Source organism: Cibotium barometz, chromosome 41, assembly GCF_041138505.1.
Source record: "Cibotium barometz isolate CiBa-2024 chromosome 41, ASM4113850v1, whole genome shotgun sequence".
NCBI classification, from domain to species: domain Eukaryota; kingdom Viridiplantae; phylum Streptophyta; class Polypodiopsida; order Cyatheales; family Cibotiaceae; genus Cibotium; species Cibotium barometz.
In genome coordinates, this window is record NC_141086.1 from 18,906,779 (window position 1) to 18,932,781 (window position 26,003).

The 26,003-nt window shown below is 36.3% G+C and overlaps 1 long non-coding RNA gene across 8 annotated transcripts; it reads left to right on the plus strand.

Annotated features, from left to right (window-relative positions):
- Positions 1-2,021: 2,021 nt before the first annotated feature.
- On the plus strand, positions 2,022-7,584 carry LOC147614741 (uncharacterized). Of its 8 annotated transcripts, none has more exons than XR_015262966.1 (4): positions 2,022-2,274; positions 2,379-2,470; positions 5,145-5,216; positions 5,299-7,584. It is a non-coding gene; the product is annotated as an uncharacterized LOC147614741 (long non-coding RNA). The 8 variants fall into 8 exon arrangements; XR_015262970.1 differs by having other exon boundaries at positions 2,023-2,274; positions 2,369-2,470; XR_015262967.1 differs by lacking the exon at positions 5,299-7,584 and having other exon boundaries at positions 5,145-5,288.
- Positions 7,585-26,003: the final 18,419 nt, after the last annotated feature.

The window sequence follows — 26,003 nt, forward strand, 5'->3', positions numbered from 1 at the left end:
TAAGTGCCATGAATGCTTCCACCGTGAAGGTCTCACAGATGTCAGAAGCGCCAGAAACTATGAAGGACCGTCGAAAACACTTCAGATTTGATTTTAATGTATATCATTCTTTAATTTCTTATTAAAAAAACAAAGGAGAGTATAAACATAGTTAATTGGTTTATGTGAGACTAGGTATTATAAATGAAAAAAGTGAGACAAGCACTAAGGCACGACTGAATGACAATCATGCTTAATATAGGTAGACTTATTTACTTGGTTTGCAATTTAGTGAATGTGTGTGTGTATGTGTGGAAATATGTGTGAACAACCTAATTATAATTTTGAAGGTTAGTGTGTGTGTGTGTGTGTGTGTGTAATAATACATTGCTTTAATAAAAAAGATAGAATGTAAGTACAATTTTGAAATCGATTGTAAACCTAAGTAAGTAAGGACAGATTAATTATCTTGAAAAGCAAATTCATACATGTGTGTAAAAGTGCATGTGTAAATGTACCCATGTGTGTGGGAATGTGTCTTTATGCATGATCAAGCAACTAACCATATATATATATATATATATACTTATAGAACTAAGTAAGTATGGCCAAACTAATTATCTTGAAATACAAATTTGTGCTTATGTGAATGAGTGCATGTGTAAATCAACATACATGTGTGGGAATGTGTCTATAAACATAAGAATGCAAGCAATTTTGTGTGTGCGTGTGTGTGTGAGAGAGAGATAATTTTTATGTGGGAGAGAGTGACATAGAATTTCTATGTGAGAGAGAGTGTATGTTTACATTAGTGCATGTGTGAGTGTATAAGTGTGTGTGTGTGTGAGAGAGAGAGAGAGAGAGAGAGAGAGAGATTACATGTAAGATGAATTTATTTAAGAGTGAGCACACCACACCACGTATCCCCATCCATTAAAATTTAATGAAATAAAGTGATTTGTGTACATGTGTATATATAAATTTATTTATATTTATAAATACGCATATATATTTATGTATAGGTATGTGTGTCTAAATATATTAAAACATAATATTATATATAATATTTATTTTCGTGTATGTGTGTGAGGGGGGGAAGAGAGAGAGAGAGAGGGTGTGTATGTGTGTGTGTGTGTGAGGAAGAGATATGTACCGTGGGAGAGTGTGTGTAAGAAAGAGAGAGAGTGTGTGTGTATGTGTACCATGGGAGAGTGTGTATGTGTATGTGTGTGTGTGTGTGTGTGTGTGAGAGAGAGAGAGAGAGAGAGAGAGAGAGAGAGAGAGAGAGAGAGAATTTCTATGTGTGAGAGAGTGTATATGGGATGAGAGAGTGTGTGCTTGCATTATTGTATGTGGGGGTGTGTACAGGTGTGTGTGTGTGTGTGAGAGAGAAAGAGAGAGAGAGAGAGAGAGAGTAAAAGTAGATTTCAATAAAATATAAATATATATGTATGTGTGTGTATTTTTATTTACATTTATAAATAGACATATATATGTTATATAAATATAACATATATATGTCACATTTATATAACACATATAAGGCCAAGTGTTGGGGTAGGGGAAAGAGAGAAGGGGGTGTGATGGGGGAGGGGAGAGAGAGAGAGAGAGGGGGGGGGAAGGGGAAGGGGAGGGAGGGAGAGAGAGAGAGAGAGAATACACGCATATGCACACACACACACACGAATACACGCATATGCACACGTGCATACAAATATAGACAAGCATATACAAATACACGCATACACAAACACACACTCACACATGTTTGCATACGCATACACACGCACGCAGTCGTACACTTGTATATGCAGATACATATGTATATCATATACCTATAAGCAAAAACTTCATGCTCGAGCAACAAGCAAGGGTCACCTACTTGTGCCCTTCCAAACCAAAGGCTAGTTCCATTTGGGAATGGAAATATTCGCGTGCATTTTTTAAACCTTTTTTTCAAATTTTTTTTTTGGGTAATGCTAGATTTTTATTTGTACCAAGCAGTGTCCTTTTTATTTATATTTTTATTTGCAACTTGTGAGACTTTACCCTTGTTGAGGGTGTGTGTCATATAATAACAAAACCTAAGCCGAAATCCCGATTGCGTTTTATTCTCAACCTGCAAACCCTAAATGTTGGGCGAACTGCTATCGCCTCTGTCAGATGAGGATGACGATGGCGGCCACGCTTTTCAGGGCAAAGGCCTCCCCAATCGCAGCATGGGGTTCTCTCTGCAAATTAGGGTTTCTGTCGTTTCTCTGCTGCGAGTGCATCTTCAGCTCCGATCCTGGACATGTATTCTCGTGCCCTCCCTCCTCTTGTTTGTGATGTTCAAGTTTTTCTCCAGATCGGTTTCCAAACTCTCTGTTTTCTCTTTTTTGAATACAAGTCACTTGTAGCTGTGCCAAAGTGGGCTCAAGCAGTGCATGAGACTCCAATATGACTCCTGACAGGCTTTTGGAAGCAGTTCAAGTTGATCGCTTGCCACAGAGTAAGTTTTCTTGTCCCTTTTTTTGTACGTACATACATACACACACACACACGTATACGTACATGCAGACATACATATACAGATACGCATACATACATACATACATATACATACATACACATGTATACATTCATACATACATACCTATCCTCATACACACATATATTCTCACATACAATACATGCATGCATGCATACATACATATATGATTTCCTATTTTAATGGGAGCTTAATAAAAAAAAAAGGTTTAGTGACCATGTCAACGGCACTTGAGATGATTTTAGGTGCAACCTACCTATAATGGTGTATTTTTTGGGAATTTGGAGCCCAAATTCTTATATTGTTTTCTTATTTGGATAAAACAAAATTTCCAATTGGAGAGGGAATTTTAAACCGCCATGTAATGTATAGTACTAGTAAAAGTAACAACATTGTACCTGCTAGAGAGAGAGAGAGAGAGAGAGAGAGAGAGAGAGAGAATCTATCACGTGTTTTTTGACGGTTTTCCCTTCTACAAAATGTGTGGACACTTGCAGTGTATATCTGTTTTCACATGTTCGCGTACTCTCTCTCTCTCTCTCTCTCTCTCTCTCTCTCATGCATGAGAAGAAGAAGAAGAAGAATGTATTATCGTCCTCTGGGAGCCGATAAACGACCCATGGGACCTCCACGAAATTATTACAAAGCTGAAAGTAACAAAAAAACAAAGCCTCCTCCCTTCATTGGAGGGAAATACAAAGCCTTCTCCCTTCATGGGAGTGATATGGAGCTTGTCGTATGGTCGCATTGTGCTGTAAGGTAGCCATGATGTTTATCTTGGTGATATAAATGCCTACAGTAGCAAGAGAGAGAGAGTGAGATTTTAACAAACTAAGTTACAATATCGTCTTTTGAAAAATATCGAGTCATGGATTGAACTTCAAAAAAGAAAAAAAGAAACTAGTGTACACTTGTCAATGAGAGTACAATATAAGTAGTCATGTGGATGATACAATATAAGTAGAGTCATGTGGATGATACAAGGAACCAATATGAGAGTACTATATAAGTAGTCATGTGGATGATACAAGGTTCTTGTTTGTGTGATAAGAAGATCCAATGACTCCATCCTCTGGTAGAACAGAGTGTAGGACAGTGAACATGTCTCCCGAGCTCTCTCTGTGGTGTCCCCAAGTCATTTGTAATTCTAGAGGACCCAACCAGGATAACAAAAAGTGGGTGAGCCTTTTTATTTCTTTCCTCACAATCATTAGTAGTGCTAATTAACACATTTGGCTTTCCAAACATCTAGGTAGGCTAATTGTAGACATTGTATAATGCTTATAGTTCTAATAAATTGTAATGAATGCATCCTATATATAAATGCCAATACGGAATATTAGCATGTGTCAGTGGGATCTTTCGTAAGCATGAAGTTATGTAAGCAGATGGAAGTTCAAAGAAAGATTTTTTAAATGTGGTAATGGATAGAAAGGAGCCAACATTGCGGAGCAAACATTGCAATTTACTGTGTTCTCTTGGCTGTTGTGAATATGTGTGGGGAATTTTGTCTATGCATGCTATAAGTGGCATCTTTTTTTGTGGTGTTATTTCTTTTGAAAAGAAATATAATCTAGAAGCTTTCTTAATTGTTTTGAAAGCGGCATTGTTTTTAAATGTATGTACTTTGAAGCCTTGCATCCTCTTGGATGACTTGGGAGTAGAATCTCAAGGCTTCTATTCATCTGTCTATGCATGCTATAAGTGGGACCTTTTTAGTGGTGCTATTTCTTTTGAAAAGAAATACAAGCTAGAAGCTTTCTTAATTGTTTTGAAAGCGGCATTGTTTTTAAATCTATGTACTTCGGAGCCTTGCATCCTCTTGGATGACTGTGTATGAATCTCAAGGCTACTATTCATCTGGATCCTAATACTCAGTTCAAATATAGATATTGAGTAGTCATGGTAGTGGGCGCTTTTTTTGTTGGGAGAGGCTTTTAGTTTTTTTTCATCTTTAATTTACTAATCATTTTTTAAAACAGCAAGGCGAGCATATAGCCTGATATCGGAGCTGATGATTTGTGTTACTTGAGTTAAAATTATAGTATAGATTCCGCATCTGTTATTATTTGAATTTCCTTAATGCCTTTGTGCATCTGGCCTTAGAAATCTACTTGGCTGTCAAACTCCCTAATTGAGTCTAGTGCGGAGTGAGTTGGAAACCTGCGTGACAGACATGGCATTATCTATCCCATGAATATTCCAAAGTACAATTTGTTTTCCTGCAAGGAATGTGTCGAGGATCAATAACACCCTGAGAGAGCTCAAATTCGTGCCTTGATTTTCATGAGAATATTGAAGCCTGTGCCACCACACATTCAGAACATAGAAATCGTTTGGATCTCTAATAAAGAGGGGGACCACCATAAATTATGGCCAAGTAAATCAGTCACTTGTCACAAAGAAGTTTCTCAGACTATTGTAGGCTTATTTTTTCTCCCTTGCACTTTACAATAACAGGTCATTGCTGCCTAAAGACACTTGTGTGATTGTACAAGAGTTTTCTTTTAGTGAAAAATTGAAAGATTTGTGATTTGAAGGTCTTTTTATTTATTTTTTTGTCTTGATTATAATATCTATTTTCCACTGGTCGCAAATGAATGATTTGGAATGTTGTCCTCTTTGCAACACCCAGGATGTTGAGTGGAGGGCTTTTTTAGGAGGTGGTGGTATCGTGGTGGTGCGGGGCCGTGGTGGTGGTGCGGGGGTAGAATCTTGCCCATGTTCCCTCAGTACCTTTGTATCCTTCTGAAGGCATGTATTTGATATAATAAGTCTGTGATTTGCAGATATCATGTGCTCAAGATTGTTGGACACGACTAGTCCCAAGGTTAATCTGCATGAATAGATCTAGATAGAAGATCCAACTGGATGTTCGTTTGTCAGGTTTGCCTTGGCCCTTCAAATTCGTCTCAAAGGGATGAAAATTGCCTCTTGCAAAATTGATAGAAAGTGTTTAAATAGTCTCAATTAAACATATGAAGGAAAAGATCTTACTCTAGAAGATTAAGAACATTGAGATCTCCCCTGACATGGACTTAATCTAGGCCTCTAGGCTATCATGCATGAGACTGAGTAGGAGTTGGTTTGCTTTAGCAAGGTGTGTCATTATTTTAGCCCTGGCACAATAGATTAGAAGAAACAAGCCCTTTGGAGGACACTGCCAATCAGCATGTTTACATGGTCCCATTAATCTATTTTCTCAGCTGCCACAGCCAGAAGGACGAACGGAGTAAAAATTTACAGATGGGATAGTTAAAGAGTACATAGGGGTTAAAAAAAATGGGCCTTCAAATGCAGTTGCTATACCTCCTTTTTTCATGTAGGTGAATTTTAAGTTAGTGAAAGAAATGGAAAATGAATAGACATCCACATAGTTGAACAAATAGAGATCTTGTGGATTTTGGTATGGCTGAATTGCAGGCTGGAAGTTGCATTCAAGGTAGGGGATATCAACACCAGTATTGTAAAAATATACGTTTGTGGTTAGAGTGTAGAATATGTCTATAGTTTTAATGTCTTGTATATGGGAATGGGGGATGTGTTGTTGTCACGATCTGCTCTCTCCACGTTTTGAAAGGGATGGCTCTCCCTTCATCTCTTGGAGAAGTCGATCACATTTTGTTCATCGTTTTGGCTCGTCCAACCCTTCACACGATCACTGTGGAGGTAGTCAACTGTGCATGGCAGGCCTCTTGCACGACTTTGTTGTAGAGGTAGCCAAGCCAACTGTGCATGGCAGCTCTCTTGCTCAACGACTATTTTATAGTTTATTGAGATCAAGACTGTGCCCATAACCTTGTGGAGGACTCTTAAAGACAAGTTGCAAATTTTGGAGAGCTTGTGGAAGTCCTTTGAAAACACTATGGCCAAATCCGTTGGCCTTGGACTCTGTAAAGAGTGCCGAAATTGTCCAAGTGGTCCGGTAGGTGGATTGCAAATATTATGGTTTGTTGGGCACCCGCAAGCTTTGTATTTAAATATCCCTTGGTTGCTTGAAGGGGTGGGGGGGGGGTTGTGGTTAACTGAGGCATCTTTGGTCTAGAGAGTGGTGGTGGTGGTGTTGGTTGTGGTAATTTAGCATTGTGCTTAAATGTTTATTTAATAAAGTTTTTAATTAATCACTTTGAGATCTATCCTAATTACTTTGGTATCAAAGCTTAAGTCACTTAATATGTCTTATCCCTAAGCTAAGGTTAACCTAACCTAAAGGTCTTAACCTTGGTTAGCCTCGAGACGTAACACCATAAGATGCAAGGTGAAAAAAATGTGATACTCGTAGTGAAATATGTAGGTGACACGCATGGATAATAATGGGTAGAAGGTGTGCCCTTGTGTGTGCTAGTTTGAGTGGAAGATTCTACCAACTCAATTCCTTTCTTCGACTCTCTTTGATGCTTTCTTTGACGTTTTCTTGACATTCCTTTTCTTGGGGAGTCAAGATCATTAGATTGTTGATGCTTCACAGTTGGCTTTGTTTCTATAGTTGTAATGGAGCTAGGTGGCCTTTGTGGCTTGGAGATTTAGCACTGGGAATAGAAGCAATGTTGATTAATGGATTACCATGAGTATATAACATGCATGTTCCTACTAAAAGGTGAATTTGGGCATGTTCTTGGATTCATCTAGGTATATATAGAGAAAAGAGCAGAGATGTAGAAGCAAATTATGTATAGCTATATAGAAGAAAGAGTCGAGATTAAGTGAGTATTAAAGAGAGTACACATATAAATGTAGGAATTGAGGATAGAGGTGGGAGGTGAGATGAAAGAGGTATGTAGAGGTGCAGAGGTTTGTAGAGGAGGCAGAGGTGTGCAGAAGCGAGGGCTTGTGGTGGATAAAGAGAGCGGTACATAATTGTCGAAGGAAGTGAAGGATATGTAGAGATGCAAAAGGTGTAATGAGGTTTACTATTTTGTATGAAATGTGTGAATAAGTGGAGGGTGATAAAGGTGCATGGAAGGTGTAGTTGAGAGCAAACAAGTGTAGATGTGTAAAGGTGTTCAAAAGGTGTGAAAATGTGTATAGGCATATGCAAGGAAGGCAGGAAGAGGTTCAAAGGTGAGGCGAAGAAAGGAAAGAGATATCTCTTATAAAGTTATTGTAATTATAAACAAAAAGTGGTGAACTTAAATGTAAAGGAGCGAAGAAGACAAGCACTAGTGTATCGGGTGAACTTAAATGTAAAGGAGTGAAAAAGATGAGCACTAGTATGTATAGAAGGTGGTGTAGAGGTGTGAACAAAGACTACATGAGTAGAAAATGTGTATAGGTCTGAGAAGGGGGGCAAAACATTTTAGAGGGATATGTAAGATTTTTAGAGGTGTATAGAAGATTTTTAGAGGTGTATAGGTGTGAGGAGGCATGCAATGATGGTTAGGGACACAAAAGGTGTGCAAAGATTTATAGAAGATGTGTGTAGGTTTGCAAAGATATGTAAACAATGTGGGGAAGGGGGGACTAAAAATAAGCAAAGTGGCTCATTGTGAAGGCAGTTTGCTTAAGGGGGTCAATGGGGAGGCATAGTGAAGGTGGCTTGTTTAAGGGGCTCAAGGGGGAGGCCAAGGGTCAATTAACATTGAGTACGTTCCAGCTTCGCAGCTTCGTCTCCCTTTACTCTTTGAGCTCTTGTACGACTACTGTGTATGTGCGCGTGTGTGCAGAGCATCTTCTTTCTCATCCAACATTGGTATCAAAGCAATGTTATCAGCATGGTGTTTTTCAGAGCTTGGTTGTGAAGCCAACAGCTCCTCAGCGTTAGTCTTTGCAGAGGTGAAGCAAGTGTACATTGCTAGTCTTCTTCAGTCTCATCGCGCTATACATCCTTTTGTCTTCGCCGTCACACAACTTTTGGGTAAGTTATCGTACTTTTCACACAGTTCTAGGGTTTTTGCTTTCTACTGTACATTGGTCAGCTTCTCTTTCTGTTGCCGTACACTCTGCGCAACCCCGCACACAAGCACTATAGCTTTCAGAAGATTGACATCGGATTATAGTATTCACTGTTTTTTTGCTATTGTTTGAGTCCGTTGATTCTTCTTGGTCAGCCAATCAACTATATCCATTAGCTTGGCATGGTCAACAAATTAGTATTCAACGTTCGGCTTTCAGCTCTCGGCATCGAACTTTTGCGTCCATTAATTATGTGAGTCGGCTTTGCCTAGTCAGCCGTTCACAGCGTTTGACTTTCTGCATTCAGCCATTTCGCTTCAGGCATTCCGCATTAATGCATTAGACTTCAGTATTCCGCATTAAGTCAGTGGTCGGCACTCGGCATTTCGCATTTAGCTCGTCGTCGGCGTGGGGTATTCTGCATTAAAGCATTCGACGTCAACTTTAATGTATTCGACGTCAACTTTTAGGCCTCGGCTTAGTATTTGATTGTGGTTTTCGCATCAGTAGATCAGTCTTCCAGGCTTCAATATTTCGCATTCAGCAGTTGTTCAGGTTTACTTCTTTGGTCGGCTTTACTTTGTTGGCTTGGTTTATCCATTCAACAGTCGGTTTTTAAGAGTTGGCTTTTTACTTCGGCACTTTGTGTTCGGTATTTCGACTTTGAACGAATTCAACATTCCGCTACAACCTTTGGCATCCGACGTTTGGGTTTCAGCTTCTGATAGTTGATTTCGTCGGTCGATCTTGATTCCGTTTGTCGATTTTTGTCTGTCAACTGATTCAAATTTTGCTCGCCAAAACTGATTTAGTATCCATCCGTGAGTCGGTTCCGCGTCTATTCGACAGTTGACTCTTACCTGACGATCTTGCCTTTAGCTTCCGACTTGTTGATTCTATGTCGATTTTCAACTTGCTGACGCCATGCCAGCTTCCGATCTACTTCTGATCTGCTGGTGCCACATTTGTTGAATTGCTTTCGCCATGTTAGCTTCTGGCCTGCTAACCTGCTAACCTGCTGATGCCACGTTAGCTTCTGACTTGCTGTTTTCACGTCAATAGATTTTAACTTGTAGATTTTGCGTCCACTGATTTTGCGTGCATCTTTTGAGCAGACATTTGAGAAACTCTTGAGTCACTTTAAGCTACTTATTGTCAAATATACTTGAGTTTGCCCATTTCTTTTTTGTGTAAAATGTTCAAAAACATCAGTGATGCCTTAACAATCAAATGTGGTGATTTATCTGTCTTGTTTGTCATTGTCGGATGTTGATTGGTTATTTGATTCGGGTGCTACAAAGCACATCACTTAGTGCAAACAGGTGTTTGCCACCTTGAGAGATGCTCCATTAGGTGATACAGTTTTGTGTGCTAATAATGCATTCTATGTCATTAAAGGCATTGGCAATGTGGAACTAACATCATGCAGTGGAGCCACATATACTCTTGTTGACACCTTGTATGTACCTGGCATTTGCAAGAATCTAATTTCTGTCTCAGGACTTGCAAACCTTGGTCTCAAAATCCAGTTTTTTGATGATTGCTGCTCCATTTATGATAGAATTGATTTCGATGTGCTTCTGCTATCTAGTACATTGCGCAATGGTCTATACAAGCTTGACATTTATGACGGGAGTAGCGATTCTCCTACTGATGCTTTGATTGCTTCCACATCAGTTGTTATGCGTGACACTGAGCCATGGCATGCTCGGTTTGGTCACCTGAATTTTCATTCTCTTAGGCGGTTATAACGTCAGGCTATGGTTCATGAGTTGCCACCTATGTAGATTCCACACAAGCGTGTATGTGAGGGATGTACATTGGAAAAGATGCACTATCAGTCCTTTTCGAAAAGATGGCACTGTGTGAGGTACTCGGCCATTGTAGCTTGTACATAGTGATCTTTGTGGCCCTATGAGGGCATTATCTTTCGGTGGACATCTGTATTTCACGACTTTCATTGAAGATTACACTAGTTTCTATTGGGTGTATGTTTTGAAAGATAAGTCCTGACATTGCAGACCGATTGAGGAGGGAATACTTGTCACATGAGTTTACAACTTTTTTGCATTCCCATTGCATTTCTCATTAGTGTACTACTCCTTTTACACTACAGTAGAATGGCGTGGTCGAACGTCGAAATCGAATGCTTATGAAAATGGCTTAAAAGCAAGGATTTGTCTTCTAGATTTTGGCTTGGAGCGATAATGTGCGCCAACTATGTGTTGAATCGCTGTCTGATTAAAGCTTTGAAATCTATGACATCTTATGAGGCTTGGAATGGCAGAATCCCTATAATCACTCATATTTGTGTTTTCGGATGTCTGGCTTACATGCATGTACAAGCACAACATGGACATAAACTTGTAGCAAAGGCAATGAAATGTATTTTTGTGTGGTATAGCAGTGACAAACAAGGGATATAGGCTCTATGTTTCGTCCACTCGGAAGCTTATTGTATCCAAATATGTCATCTTTGATGAATATGCATCTCAACCTATGCTTTCATGTCACGGTTGCAGCCATCAATTGATGCCCCACACGTCTTTGATACATTGCTGCCATTATTTGGTACAGGTGCTGTATCAACTAAGCTTGCTTTGGCTTGGAATCAACCTTATGCTGCTACGGATAGTTAGTAGATTCGGCAGTCTGACATTCCCCATCTCGAGATTCGCCACACTTTGATCTGGATGCCTTGGGTGATGCACCTAACTGTGTTTTTCGCTCGCTGGCTCCGTGCCACCTTACGGGACAGGAAGCTGACTCCACTTATGCGAGGTTGGACACGAGCTGCCTCGACATGCATCTCATTTTCTTGACACAGTCCTTTTTGCTATTGCATGTAATGAGAACTAACCTTCTCATTTTGATTCATTGGAGGATGACAATCGGATTTCAGCCATTCATTCGGAGTAGGATTCAATTGAGAAAAATGCTACATGGGAGTTACGTGACTTGGCTGCCGGCAAGCGTGCTATCGGCATAAAATGGGTGTATAAATTGAAACAGAAGCTTGAATGCTCCATTGATTGTTACAAGGCTCGTCTAGTCGCCAAAGGGTATGCCCAGAGAAAAGGGATTGACTATGATGAGAAGGCTCGTTGTTCACGTATGACGACTATTCGCACTCTTGTTGCATTGGCTGCGCATAAAGGTTGAAATGTACATCAGTTGGATGTCTAAATTTCTTTTTTGAATGGTAATTTGCAGGAAGAGGTTTATGTATCTCAGCCTCTTGGCTTGAGATACATGCAAAGCATAAGGTATGCTGATTGTGTAAAGCACTCTGTGGCTTGAAACAGGCTCCACATGCTTGGTATCAAAAGATTCATACATACTTGCTCTTTTGTCTGTTCTAGAATAGTTTGATTGAGAGTACTCTCTATGCTTGCAATCAAGGGGATCACCAACATTCACAGCTATTGTGGAGTGTGTATGGCTCCACCGTCTATTGGTAGATCTTGGTGTTAGACATCCGTCTTCTACCACCACTTTCACTGATAGTTAGAGCGCATAAGGAGTCGCACAGAATCCGGTATTTTATGCGCGAACAAAGCACATTGAGGTGCATTATCATTATGACAAGGAAAGGCTCCAAGAGATTGCCTTGACTTGTGTGCGTAGCTACACAGGCCAATGTGGCAGATGGGTTTACCAAGTCCCTTTTCAGGGAAAAGTTTAAGGCTTTCCGAAAAGCTTTGAACATATTACCTCTACTAGGGTAATTTGCTACATCCTTTATATGTTCACACCATTCACTTCAGAGAGGTTTGTTAGTCTTGGAATTCGCTATTATGAACAGTCATGCACTGTCACTAGCCTGGACATTTCTTAGTCTGAAAGGGGTCTGGTGGACTCCACGATGTTTAAATGTTTTAATATGCATTGATGGTATCAACAAGTGTGTCAAAGGCCCTAGTCCCTCGGGCACCCGCCGCGAGTTTCATTGGTATCAGAGCATAGGCTTTCTTGGAAGTGGAGGCTTCCTTCTATCAATAAGGAAGAGAAAAGATCTCGAGTGGGGACCACACTTACCATCATCCACACTTACCATCATTGCTATTAAGCATGGCCAGCCACTTCAGAGCCTATGAAGCAACAGCATGAGCAATAGACAGCTTGGTCTAAGGATTTATGAATTCACAAAATTTATCTTGGAAGTATGGAGTTGGCTTTACGTTCACACGTTTAGCACTCTTTCCATATGGATATTGTGGATTATATTATCAAGCTTACAGGCAAGCTATATGGAGATATATCTGAGGATATCTTAAGGATATGGTGACGAGATATTTCTTCTGGCTTCATGACCAACTTGGCAAAGAAAAGCTAAGTATACTTTGAGTTTGCAAAGTTAGTGCTTTTGCTATGAAGTGTTTTTGATGTTCACTAACCCTTGTATAGCTATGCAAGGAGAAAGGTGTTGTTGTTTGCCTTGAGATGGTTTCAGGGAAACATTGTTTATGGCTCCCTTTAATGGGATGAATTCTTTTCATGGCTCCCTTTATTGGGATGGATTATATCCATGGAGATTTCTTTCTTGGACGAGATTTATATAGATATTGGGCTTCACAAGCAATTTCTATGGACGAATCTGTCCGAGTTTATAGAGAAGAAATCTTTGGATATCTCATGGATATGATGCTTTCATGGATAAAGTCCACCTCTACTCCAAGGTGTGTGGTTAGCACAGAGTATGTGGTAAGAGTTATGGTATACAAGGATTATGGTATACAGGTCTATGGATTCTTGGACTTCTTTTCTAGGGGTTTGGATCCATCCTCAGGTTTATGGATTATGTTTATGACTCCCTTTTATTGGGATGGATTATTCCTTTTGGCTCCCTTTATTTGGGATGCATTGGACTTATGGAACTCATGATTCACATACCCTGTGTAGTGTTCTCTTGTCCTACGTGCTCTCTTGAAGATTGTTTCTACCATGTGAGGGTGGAACAATAGAGAGCAGATGGAATGGAACATGGGCACTTCAAAGAGTAGTGACAAGCACAACATACCCTGTGTAGTGTTCTCTTGTCCTACGTGCTCTCTTGAAGATTGTTTCTACCATGTGTGGGTGGAACAATAGAGAGCAGATGGAAGGGAACATGGGCACTTGAGAGGGTAGTGTGAGTTGGTGGCCAAAATGCCTACAAACTATTGGTAGCAGAAATGCTTATGGAACACCAGGTTATCTATGCCTACGAGTGATTGTTTTATCTTGTTACTTGAGCCCACCTCTCATCCAAGGTGTGTGGTCAGAGTACCAACACGGAGTGCAAGTGGTAAAGTGGACATGACGGGACTTATGTCTATGCCAAGGGTCATGTGGACCGATGTCTTGTTGGCAGGAGACTTATTTTGTCTCGCCCATTTACTTGGGACATGGATTATGATACGTGGACTTATGGGATTGTTTTATCTCGCCCATTTACTTGGGACATGGATTATGATATTTGGACTTATGGGACTGATTTGTCTCGCCCATTTATCTTGGGGCATGATTATGATATCTGGACTTATGGGACTGTTTTTGTCTCGCCCATTTATCTTGGGACATGATTTTGATATTGGTATTATGGAGACTTATTTAGTCTCCATAATGGGCGAGACTTATTTAGTCTCGCCCAATATAAATGGGCGAGACTTATTTAGTCTCGCCCATTTCTTTGGGACATGGATTCTTCAGTTATATTGGATTTTTGAGATTGTCTCGTCTCGCCCAATCGATGGGACATGATTATATCTTGAATATATGGCTTGAAGCTTAAAGTTGCGGACAACTTTTAAGAAGCTGGGGAGGATGTCACCAGCCTGGACATTTCCTAGTCTGAAAGGGGTCTGGTGGACTCCAGGATGTTTAAATGTTTTAATATGCATTGATGGTATCAACAAGTGTGTCAAAGGTCCTAGTCCCCCGGGCACCCGCCGCGAGTTTCATACACACCGACACTTTTTACCTTTTTTCTCATGTGAACACACTCGTGTGTTAAGCTATAGTACTCTTGTACTCCACACATTTGTGATCATTATCATGGAGTACCTTCTAGCTTCGCAACTTCGTCTCCCTCGCTCTTTGAGCTCTTGTACGATTGTGTGTGCGTGTGTTTGTGTGAGTGTGTAGAGTGTCTTCTCTGTTGTCCAACAATCAGACTAAGTGTGGATCTATCCTTGACACATCATCCGAAGGCTTCGACTCCAGTTGCTCTTGGGACGATTTTCTTGACCCAGGCGGTCTTGTAGGTACATCATTACCTTTATCATTACACGTGATGGCTCAATGAGTATCGCTCAAATATCCAAAGCTCCATGGTAAGGAGGAGGAGGAGGATTCGGATACACACATGGTAAAATTTGTGGTTGGCTAATCGCATGTTGCTTACAGTTATATTTGCTCAGAAACGTAATACATTTAGTGGTACTTTTGATGGGTAGGCGCGTCTAATTGGCATGTGCAGTATGGCTCCAATGCATTTTCAACATATGAGGAGTTGTATGATGCATTTCTGCACTGATTCCGGAAGGGTAAGACATCCTTATGCAAGTGATGGAGAAACTATGTTACTTGCAAGTGATGGAGAAACTATGTTGCTTGCAGTAGAAAACGTTGCCGATAGAAGATAAATTTTAAAACTCTTCAGAGTTGTGTGGTCTTGTTGGCGGATTGACCAACTGAGATGCTTATGGGAGAATGGTTTGTTCGGGGTTTGCAGAAGAAGTTAAATTCAGAGGAAGGATAAGTGGTGGATCCCTAGAAAGTGATCGTCATAGTCAAGCTTTAAGCTCTGTGCAACATGAAAGAATTGAGTAGGTTTCTTGGAAAAATTAAATGGCACACAAGGCTCATTCGTTATTTAGCACATGTGGCATGTCCACTACTGTACATGCTCACAAAGAAGAATGCTCAAAACATATGGAATGATAAATGTGAGCAAGCATTCCGGCATCTCACAATGATGTTAGCAGCAGCACGAATAGTGTAACCTCTGGATTGGGAGAGGTTATTTCATGTTTTTGTGGATGCATAGATGTTGCAATTAATGATGCAAAATATGATAAGCGAATGCTACGGATATAATGACGCAAAATATGATATTGTCGTTGGAAGCAATTCTGAAATGGAGACTGGATTTTGTAGGACCTTTCAAGCCCCTAGCTCAAAGAACCAGAAATAAATACATGTTAGAGGCTACTGATTATGCACAAAGTGGGTTGAAGCCAAATCTATCTGAGATAACAAGGCTACTTGTAGTAGAATTCTTGTATAAGATGATAATGACCAGATTTGGTTGTAATTGAACTGGTCAGTGATCAAGGTGGACATTTCTTGAATGCGGTCATTAAGAGTGTCAGAGTATCATATGATAATTCACAAAAAATATATAATTTATTATTCAAAGGAAAATGGTCACGTTGAATCCACAAACCAAGTGTTTTGGTTAGCAGTGACTCAGAGTTTCTCCGAAGGAATCAGCCACGCATCGTTTGGAGCAGTTATCGGCGTTGGGGAAGTAGAGACTCCAGAGTATTTGGAATGCTCACGTCATCCAGAGGCATTGGAAGTTCTTTGTGGACCAAAATACAAAGTTCAAGATTTTTGATGTGTGTGATCCAGTTTTATTATTCAATTCTAGAATGTGTCCGCATCTGGGTAAGCTCAAGCCAAAGTGGATTAGACCTTACTGCATATCCGTAAAATTTGGTATGGGCACATTTGAGCTGACATCACTATATAGTGTGAAACTGTGGAAGCTAGTTAATGGGTTCGGATTGAAACCCTATTTTGGTCAATTTTTAAAATATCCGTTGTCTGTTCACGACCTTTCTCACGAACAAGGGCACTTACACACAAACATATTTGCATTCTTGCCAAGTGCTTCCACAAAGTTCATTGCCTTTTTGCTCTTTGTTGTTTCCCCTCACACAGCTCTCACAACTCGCAAACTCTCTCTAAAGCCATGGTGGAATTGGAAAAGTTGACAATAGTTTTGGATATCAACACTAGTTTCAATGTTACGTGGTTGGATAAGGGAGTGTTGCACCACTAGACAAAGCCATTAGAAAGATTAAATTCAAATCCATCGCATGAGGTTTGAGGGGAAGCTCGCTTTGATGTGCTGATGATGGAGATAACAACGCACTAGCTATCTTCCAGAATTGCAACATGGTGGATCAACGTCTGTCTGGCAAAAGGTCAGCAGGGTAGAAAGGATAACGTTTTGAAGATGGGCTTTCCTTCTAGAATTGTAATTTGTTGGAAGGGGATGATCTTAAGACACCTCTATTCAACGTCACGATATACTACGACAAGCTATGGAAAGCTTACTCTACTACTGTGTTCTTGCAATCTTGCATTGGGAGCCATGTGTGAGTATTGTTGGTTGAATCTCTTGAAACACTAGAAATCCTTTTTAATTCACTGTATTGAGCTGCATCCTTGTCATGAGTAGGATGAACAGCTTAGCCGGGCTCAAAGAGAGTGTACTATTTATAAAGAATAGGCTAAAACTTATCATCATAATGCAGAGCAGTTAAAAAATAAAGTGACACCTTTAAAGTTAGCAAATCAAGAATTGGAAAAAAGAGATGTAGAAACTTAAAGACCAGTGAGCTCAAGATATTGAGAGGGTTAATGCTCTTGAAAAGAAATCTATTGGATCCAAAGAGTTAAAAGAAGAATTTGACAAGCTGGATGAATATAAAGAGGAGATCTAGAATCTGGAAGTGAATCATGAAGAATATACCAATTCAATGGAAAGTAGAGATAAGCTTCTAGAGACAAAGGCTAAAGAACTTCAAAGCTTTGTTCATGTGCTGGAAAGAGAGCTAGAAAGATGTGCAAAGTTTATGCAAAATGCTATGGAAACTCTATAGGTTGGAAATTTTCCCATTCCGTACTGGCATGTTGTGCAAAGTGTTGTAGCACATTTCAGTAAAGAAATTCTCTCTCTTACTTAGTAGCCTCCTTTCCACCATTCTCCAGATGATTCGTATCCTTTCTAGGATCATGATTGTTCTTTTGGATCTCTCGGCCTCAGCCTCGACGAGCACAACATGTTCTAGCTGTGTTGGTGCCAATGCCAAGACTCGTGAATAACGATGAGGTTCGGTTACGTGACTATATGGTCAGGTAATAATTTGAATAGCAGGGTGCAGAATGAATAAAATCTGGAACCCAACAATTCAAAAAATTAGATTTTTTAATTTTCTCAATGGCAAATTGATGCTTCTGCTCATATAATAGATCAATCTAGATTAGGATATCATCATCATATATTTACTTAGAGCAGATCAAGGACATTCTCTATTTATGGGAGTACTCTACCACATGACATGGACATAGATAGTATGCCATATATGATGACACATGACTCCACACCATCAATGGCTTTGAGTGCCTTTATACAAGCAAAGGCATTGATATACTTTGTTATGCTTGAGTGTGCATTTTCTTTCCACATCCTAACTTTTATTCTCATGGGTTGTTACATATAGTACGTTTAGTCTCAAACACCCTTTGGGTTTTTCGTAGACCTATATATATGCATACATATATATACACACAAATATGTGTGTGCCTCAAACAAGATTTATATCTAGTGATGTTTGTCTTCTTCTTTTTCCTTTTCTTTGCTTATAATATATCTAGGTATATATATATATATATATACACACATATACACACACACACACATATAATACAATAGATTTTACACCACTCGCCATGACACATCGAGTCATGTTCGTCTAGGTATAAATTGCGCTTTCTTATAAGGTGAATTTGGGTATATTCTTGGATTCATCTAGGTATATATATATCAAGTCACCTCGTGATAATAGACGTGAGACATATGTGGAAGGAGGTTGTGATAGATGAAAAAAAGAAATAATTTTGTATTCTAATGGAGAGTGTTAGAGATTAACTACATTGGACTTCAAAGATTATGTGAGATTTCTCTCTCTTGTTTAGTCTAATATTAATGATATTTCTCAAGGGCTTTTGAAGAGAAAAAATACAAGTTTTCAAGATTTTCTATTAGTAATAGATTATAGTTACGATTTATTATTTCATCACTTAATTGAGAGTAATGAAGAATTCATTGATAATTAATGAGTTAGTTTAAAGTAATAAATTTTTTAATTTATAATTAAAAATAATATTTATTCTCTTAATTTTTTAGTTAATAAGCAAACAATTGATAACATCATTGTTAAGCTATTTCTTGATTAAATTATTAAAAAATTCAATTAGTGAGTGATTAATCCTTATACTAAAAAAGACCTTTGTACACTTTCTTTATCATTTTCATTTGGATTTTTTTTTAAAAAAAATTGAGAAAGTTGATTATTCTCAACTCTAAATAATACTTACTAGTTAAATATCTATACAATTAATACTAACTGTTTAATTTTATATGATTTTTATATTGATGGTTGGTGAAGGAATATTAGCTTATTTACTAGTTTTAGTTTTTTATTGCTTAATTATTAGTAGATTATCATATTGATTGTGAAAGTTCATAGTAAATTAGAGATTATAATTTAATGGTATTTTTTGTACTATTAATTACATAATTTTCAATAAAAGTAAAATTGAAAAGCTTATGTTGTAAATTATGTGATTTGTAGTATAATCCATGCCATTGCAATTACTATTTCTCTAAATTTCAAAGAATTTTTTAGAATCATAATGATAAAGAGCTATTAGTTTAGTAATGAAAAACTTTAATTAATATCTAAGAAATACTAAATTCCTAGTCTACGAATATAAAAATCATGTAAGGTTTATGAGTTATTCTTGATTGTATGGTTAAAAAGCTAGTATCATAATCGCGAGTGAAATTAAATCAAATTTTTGGATTTTAGAAAAAATAATTATTGAAAAATAATTTTTGGATTTGAAAATAAATATGTGTATATATATATGTGTATATATGTATATATATGCATATGTATATATGTATGTATATACATATGTATATATCTATGTATATATGTATCTATATACATAAGTATATGTATATATATATACATATGTATATATGTATCTATTTGCATATGTATATATGTATATATATACATATGTATATGTATATATATATATATATATATATATATATATATATATATATATATATATATATATATACGCATGTAATATATATATATATATATACGCGTATATATATGTATCTATATAAATGTACATATATATATATATATAAATATAAAAGTATAAAAATATAAATATATATATATAAATATATAAATACATATATATTAATATATACATGTATATATGTATATATTGTATATACATGTATATATACATACATATATACATGTACATATATGAATATGTATACATGTATATGTATATACATGTATACATACATATACATATATGCATATGTATACATGTATATATATATATATAAATATATATATACAGACATGTACATATATGCATATGTAAACATATATATATATATATATATATATATATATATATATATATATATATATATATATATATACATACATGTACATATGTATACATACATGTACATATGTATACATATACATATATGTATACATATACATATATGTATACATATGCATATACATATGCATATATATATATACATGTATATATGTATATGTATATATATATATGTATACATATATATGTATACATGTATATATATACATATATATGTATACATATATATGTATACATATATATATATACATATACATATATACATGTATATATATATATGCATATGTATACATATGCATATGCATATGTATATATAAATATATATATATATACATGTATACATATATATGTATACATATATATATATACATATACATATATACATGTATATATATATGCATATGTATACATATGCATATGCATATGTATATATAAATATATATATATATACTACCTAATGTGACTAGAGGATGATTACTCAAGACTTGTAGATGCCCTTGTCTCTATTAGATCACCAATGAATGATGATGATATGGTGTTCGTGACCTTGTATGGTCTTGGAAAAGAATATAGCTAGCTTTAGACCTCCATTGGAGTTCAAGATAACTTTCTTGATTTTTAATAATTTATTCTTCTTCTTATTCATTGAGGACATGAATATTGGGAGAGGTTTATCGTTTGGAAATTCAAATGAGAAGGCCTTCTACTACTCAGATACAGGTAGAGGTAGGCCAAGTGGTTGTCGATATATATATATATATATATATTGACACATACTAATCCAAATTACAAGCTAACAAGCTTTCACAGCAATCTTGTCCTTCGCCTTGCTCATGGATGGTGCTTCTACATCCATATTATCACTCCATGCCTTGAGTGATCATTGCTAGTTCATTGCAAAGTTGCACCTAGTTGATATGGTGTTAATTCTTTCTATTTTTAGTGGTGTATATGTCTTATCAAATTTTTTTTGTTGTTGTTATAATTCCTTCTATTTGTTATAATCCTTAGTGGCTGAGTCTTCCGTGTATCTCCGAAGCTCTGAGAGAAACTAAGTACACAGACCTTTATCTGAATGTATGCTCTTATGTGTGTGCGCGCATGGGGTGTGTGTGTGTGTGGGAGCATATATATTGATACCAAGTTCTATACTCAATATTGGGCATAGATGACATTAATGGGGATGTCGTAGTGTCTAGTCCATACTATGCATGATAGAGTTGATGGGGTTTATTGTCTGGTGGATGACTAGTATGAGGTTATAAATTGCTTTTTTATAAGGTTAATTTAGACATGTTCTAGGTATATATTAATTGCATTAGAATTTAGAGATTATATGAGATTTATCTTTCTTATTTAGTCTAATATTAATGATATTACGCAAGGACTTTTGAAGAGAGAAAATACAAGTTTCTAAGATTTTCTGTTAGTAATATATTTACACTTATGATTTATTATTTTTTCACTTAATTGAGAGTAATGAAGAATTAATTAATAATTAATGAGTTAGTTTTAAGTAATAATTTTATTTTAATTTATTACTAAGTATAACATTTATCCACTTAATTCTTGGACAAAATCACCAAATAATCAATAATATCATTGTTAAGCTATTTCTTGATTAAATTACTAAAAAACTCAATTAGTGAGTGATTAATCCTTGGACTAAAAAAGACCTTTGTTCACTTTCTTTATCATTTTCATTTGGAAGTATTTCTTTTCTAAAATTAAGAAAGTTGACAAGCATCCACTCTAAATTGAGAAAGTTAACTAGCATAATATCTTTAAAATTAAAACTAATTGTTAATTTTTATATTGATTGGTGGAGAAATATTAGCTTTTTATTTACTAATTTTAGTTTTTTATTGCTGGATTATTAGTCCCTTATCATATTGATTGTGAAAGTTCTTAGTAAATTAGTGAAATTATAATTTTATGGTTTCTTTGTACTATCAATTACATAATTTTCAACAAAAGTAAAATTCGAGAGCTTATGTTGCAAAATATGTAGTTTGTAGTATCATTCATGCCATTGTAATTACTATTTCGCTAAATTTCAAAGAATTTTTAGAATCATAATGATAAAGAGTTATTAATTTAGTAATTAAAAGCTTTAATTAATGTTTAAGTAATGCTAAAGTCTTACTCAACGACTAAAAATATTATGTAAGGTTTATGAGTTATTCTTGATTATATAGTTAAAAAGCTAGTATAATAATTTGAATAAAATTTTAATCAATTTTTTGATTTTAGAAAAAAATATTATTGAAAAAAGATGAAAAAAGTGTACTCAGGTTTCTTTTAATACAAGGATTAATTGCTCGCTATTTGAGTTTTTTATTGATTGATTAAAGTAATAAGTTGGTAATATTGTTGATAATTGATAGTTGACTCAACAATTATATAGATCAATAATCTATATAATTTGTAAACTAAAAGTAATTGATAGAGAATCATGTTAATTATTTATTTAATAAAGTAAATTTAATAAAAATATGTTAAAATAGAAGCTAGGTACTATTCACAATTTAATTGGATCCTTAGAAAGTTTCTGTAAGGTGCACAATCAAGAAAGATATATCCTTGTGGAATTGTGTCACTATGTGTTATAATATTCTTCCGCCTTGTAGTGTATCCTTCTTCCACATGTTGGTGCAACATTATTTTCTTGTGTGTCACAAGCTCCTTTATACATACATATATATATATATATATATCTCTATATATATATCTACATGTAGATATATATATGGAGATATATATATATATATATATGTATATATATATATATACATGTACATATATATATATACATGTACATGTATATATATACATATACATGTACATGTATATATATACATGTACATGTATATATATACATATACATGTACATATATACATATACATGTACATATATATATATATATATACATGTACATATATATACATGTATATATATATATACATGTATATATATATATATATATATACATGTATATATATATATACATGTACATATATATATATATATACATGTATATATATATATACATGTACATATATATATATATATATATATATGTATGTATATATATGTACATATATATATATATATATATATGTACATATATATATATATATATATGTATATGTATACATGTATATATATATATACATGTATATATATATATATATATATACATGTATATATATATATACATGTATATATATGTACATGTATATATATATATACATGTACATGTATATATATATATATATACATGTACATGTATATATATATATATATATATACATGTACATATGTATATATATATATATATATCTACATGTACATCTATATATATATATGTATATATATATATTTATATCTACATGTGTATATGTAAGAAAGCATTATGGGTCCAAGGCCATGGACAACTAGTAAGTAGGTGTGAACTCTTGGGTGGAGTATAAATACCAATGTAAATGGGATTATGGGTCATTCATGATAATGTTATCTGTTCCAAGAATCAATGGTGAGCTTCTCCCGTGAGATGCTAAGTGGAGACTCCTTCATGAGCCACTCCCTTGGTGAGGGACTAACCCACCCCTGTTACTTTCTTTCATTGGTATCAGAGCATGGCTTTTGATCCATGATTTTTAATTTTTCTTTTCTTCTTCTCATTTCGTGAAATTTCTGCTTCATTTGATTCATGGGGGAAGGGGATATGGCTAAGGTAGAGTTCGTGGTTCAAATCTGAGCACATGGACCTAATTTTTTTGAATGAGTGGACCAAATTGGGAAAAATTCACTAATCTTGATTAGCAATTGTTAATCAAAAACGTTTTTCTGTTTGGGAGCTTTCTTGCAAACCCTAGCCATGGAATCTCAACATGAGCAAAGGGCATTGAGTCTCCAAGTCAATTGGGAGTGAAAGAAACTTTTCAAGCACACCAAAGAGCACCAGAAGAGGGGCGGCGAACTGCAGCAGCTCGCCTCAGAAAACGCCATTTTTCAAGCTCACAAAGAGCTTGGCTTACTAAGCCAAGCTCCCTATTGAAGCTTGGGTATGTTCTCTCATGTATGTAGCAATGTTTTATGAAGTATTTCACCTATTTTCCATGAGCAATGGGGCTCCCAATGTGGCTGAAAATCACTACCAAAGCTGCTCACGTTTTTCACCAAAGTGACCCTAATCTTCATCTCCTTCAACAAATTCAAGCATTAAGGCTTCCCGGGTGACATTGGTGAGTTGCTCCATCACTTCCTTACAATTTTGAAGCATTCTTTCAAGCTATGGAGTGAATTAGGATTTTATTACACATAAAACTCTAATTTTCAAAAATTGGATTTTAATCATGGCCATTCATGCTCTTCTTTATGCATTATGAATGCTTGAATGCTACACATAGCCATTCAATGCTATGTCTTGCATATTGGCATAAGTGAGCATAGCTTTTGGCACATTTGGGGGATTGAATACATACTTCACATGATTTGGATGTTGTTGATGTATGTGGAAATGTATTGACATTGCCATGAGTGGATGTGATGAAGGAAGCACTATGAACCATGTATTATGATATGAATGAGCATGAGTCATGCTATAAATCAATTGTAAGTCAACTCTACTCATTCATTTGAGCTTGTAACCACATTCCACTCACGATTGTACCCCACTTTATTCCTAGAATCTAGAATGAAGTAAGGGTACCTTGGCATTTGGAGGAGAGGCCAAGGGGAGAATGTCTTGAATCTTCCTTGCCGTTAGTGCCGGGTAACGCGGTAAGGAAGAGGATTAGGTACTTGGTGGTAAAGAAATGGCCTCAACCTTCACCTTGGATGTAAACTTGGTGAAGGGGTGAGAAGTGCTTGGCCGGGAGATCGGCAAGCATCGACACGCTTCATCGACCACTTCATTCGACTTGAGCAAACAAGCAAATCCTCTACATCGACTTCTTATGCAAAAGGACAAAATTGATGCCATAAGGTCACATGCTCAGATGGAAAAATGATTGAGGATTGATTTGCTTACAGTGGTCAAATGCATAAGGATTTTAATACTTGATTGAGATGCTTTGATTTGATTGAGATTTGGTGCAAAAAGAGGGGAGACTATGGCAAAAGTTTTACAAAATTTGCCTACTTGCAGCCAGGACAAATCCTTGAATTTCTAGGGTTTTTTAAAAGCTTTTCAAATCTATCCTGAAAGCCCTTCAATCTACCCGAAAACCTCTTTCAAACAAGCTAAAGATCACTCAAATCGGAGTAGTATTGAGCGGTCAAAGTCAAGAGTTGACTTTCAGCTAGAATAGTTGATTGGTCAAAGGCTGTTGACTTTTTCAAATCTGTTTTTGGGGATCCTTACTCGTCTCGTCAAGAGCTTCGCATCGATATAAAGATCACCCAAATCGGATAAGAATTAGCGGTTAACATCAAGAGTTGACTTTCAGCCGGTATAGTTCACTGGTCAAAGGCTGTTGACTTTTTCAGATCTGTTTTTGGGGATTCTTATTCGTCTCGTCGAGAGCTTCGCGTCAATATAAAGATCACCCAAATCGGATATCGTTTGAATAGAGAAAAAAAAAATCAAGTAAGTGGTCTTTGCAAGGAGGGATCAATTACGCGCATGGAAATGACTAGAGGAGGTCAAAACAAGGGAGCCCGGAATGAAAATGATCAAAGACAACCGGAAGCAATGATGGCAACGAGTTCATCAACGAGGAATGAAGAAAGTTCAACCATAAAAGCACCATCTCCAGATGAATCTCAGCCAGTGGAAATGCCTCAATCTTTGGGAACTACTCCGCTAACAGTGGACATGATGTTAATGGCTATGGAGAGTATGTTTCAAAGGATTGAAAATAACCAAACAAATTGGCAACAACAATTTGGTGAACACCTCATGGAACGGTTCGACAAGCGACACCACTACCTGGATGACGTGATGCAAAGAGGGTTAAAAGACTTGGAGAAAGCCATTAGTGAATTGGCTCCTCTCAAGCTCAACCAAGAAGCCGATATGAATGCAATGGATGGTGTACATTATGATGCCAAACATGATGGAAAGCCTTCTATGCCAGAAGAGAACAAAGT